The sequence below is a fragment of the Pteronotus mesoamericanus genome, unplaced genomic scaffold, assembly GCF_021234165.1.
Source record: "Pteronotus mesoamericanus isolate MK-2021 breed Mesoamerican mustached bat unplaced genomic scaffold, CSHL_Meso_final contig_130, whole genome shotgun sequence".
NCBI lineage: Eukaryota > Metazoa > Chordata > Mammalia > Chiroptera > Mormoopidae > Pteronotus > Pteronotus mesoamericanus.
Window position 1 is genome coordinate 4,568,907 of NW_026555060.1, and position 2,259 is coordinate 4,571,165.

General features: G+C 40.9%; 1 pseudogene; it reads left to right on the forward strand.

Moving 5' to 3' along the window:
• The first annotated feature begins 529 nt into the window (after positions 1 to 529).
• On the forward strand, positions 530 to 905 carry LOC129083932 (60S ribosomal protein L31-like; annotated as a pseudogene).
• The last annotated feature ends 1,354 nt before the right edge of the window (positions 906 to 2,259 follow it).

Sequence of the window (2,259 nt, forward strand, 5' to 3'; positions counted from 1 at the left end):
GTCAAGAGTAGGCAAATTCATAGTCAAAAAGTAGGTAAATTATTGCCAGGGGCTGGGGAGAGGAGGGATGGGATTGACTGCTAGTGAGTATGGAGTTTCTTTCGGGATGGTGAAAATGTTCCGGAACTAGGTAATGGTGATGATGCACAACTCTTGAATATACTGAACCACTGGGTCGTGAGCCATAAAAAGATAAACTTTATAGATTGTGAATTATATCTCAATAAATGTGTATATAAATACATACATGTGTGTGTGTGTGTGTATATATATATATATATATATATAGAAGCACTCATGATCCTAACGCTTAGAGATGATCTCTAGTAGCTTTTTGATGCATTTTCTTCTAGCCTTTTCTTTAGCATATTACTTAATGTAGCAAAAATCTTAATGAAGTTTTGCCTTTCTTTTTTAACGTAATATGGCAACTATGTAACTACAAACTCTTTGTAAACACTACATTTAACAGATGCTTAATAGTTAACCGGCTGACTCTGCTCTTTCTTTCCAACCTGGGCCCAGCATAATGGCTCCCACAAAGAAAGGTGGCGAGAAAAAGAAGGGCCATTCTGCCATTAACGAGGTAGTGGCCAGAGAGTACACCATCAACATCCATAAGCGCATCCATGGAGTGGGCTTCAGGAAGCATGCCCCTCGGGCACGCAAAGAAATCCGGAAATTTGCCATGAAGGAGATGAGAACTCCAGATGTGCGCATGGACACGAGGCTCAACAAAACTGGGTCAAAGGAATAAGGAATGTCCCATACCGTATCCCGGTGTGGTTGTTCAGAAAACGTAATGAGGATGAAGATTCACCAAACAAGCTCTATACGGGCTGGTCACCTACGTACCTGTCACCACTTTCAAAAATCTATAAATAGTTAATGTGGGTGAGAACTAACTGATGATTGTGAAATAAAGTTATAAATCTGCAAAAAAAGAAGTTTACTGATCAAAAGACAACAGTAAGAGAAGAGGAAAAAGGGCGTGGTGAAAGCTGGCAGAACAAAGGACCAGCAATGACTCTTTTATCTGCTACCCAGTTCCACAGTTTTCCCACCTGGTCCAATTTTGGCCTGTAAAGAAATGTGCCGTTCTTAGATTAGAAGGCAGGAGTTACTCCTCCTGACAAGTGACAAATAGGAACTATTCTTATATTGGTCATTCCCAAAGTTTTAAGTATATAACAGATACAAATGTAATTGTATTGATATGGTAAAACATTATTAAAATAGCCATTTAATGAAAATCAAACTTTTACTACAATATGAAGAGGCAGAATGGAGCAATAGAAAGAGCACTGGATTTAGAATCGAAAGGACTGGATTTTATTTTTTTATTTTTTATTTTTTCATGCATTTCTTTCTTTCTTTCTTTATTTTTACATACATTTGTCTCTGCCTCCCCCCGACCACTTTCCCTTGCCCCCTCCCACCTTCCCTCCCTCAGCTCTTCCCCTTTGGTTTTGTCCATGAGTCCTTGCTATATGTTCCTTGACTTTCCCCTTCCCTTCCCTTTCCCTGCCCACCCCTCCCTCCTTCCCTCTTGTCTCTGTTGATTTCCTTTCTGAAAGGACTGGATTTTAGTCCTGGCTCCATAGGTAGATTGTTTTGTGACCTACAGCAAGTAACTAAAATTTCTCTGAGCCTCAGTTTCTCCACCGGTGAAATGGGTTTTCTATCGCCTTTTTTAGTTATCTCTCCGGGTTGTGTGAAGGTCAACTAAAATTTACATGTTAAGTGACTTCAACACTGTAAAATTCTATAGAAAAGTAGAAAAGATACTAAATAATGGAATGTCTGCTCTGAATTATAAGCTAAAGAAATACTTTAGTAAATGCTGTCATATGGGGTTATAAAAGAGAGAAATAGGGATTGAAGGACAAATGATTTCTTTGCATTGCACAGCCCTATAATGTCTCAGAGGACTACCTGGGGACATAAGAAGGTGGTAACTTTCAAATGCCTTTTGCATAAGTGAAGGACAAGCCACAGAGGCAAGGAAGCAGAAGGTGGAGAGCACGAGCAGGGGAGTGGCACTGAGTCCGGCCTGGCCTAGACTGTCTTTCTCCTTCCCTCTCCCTGCCCTCTCCCCTCCTCTCCTTTTCTCCTACCTCTCCCCTCCCCTCCCTTCTCCCTCCCTCTTCTCTCCCCTCTCCCCTCTTTTTCCCTTCCTCCCTCCTCCTTTCCTTCTTTACTTCCCACCCTCCTTCCTTCAAAAACATTTATTGTGAGCCTGAAAATACAAAATGATAG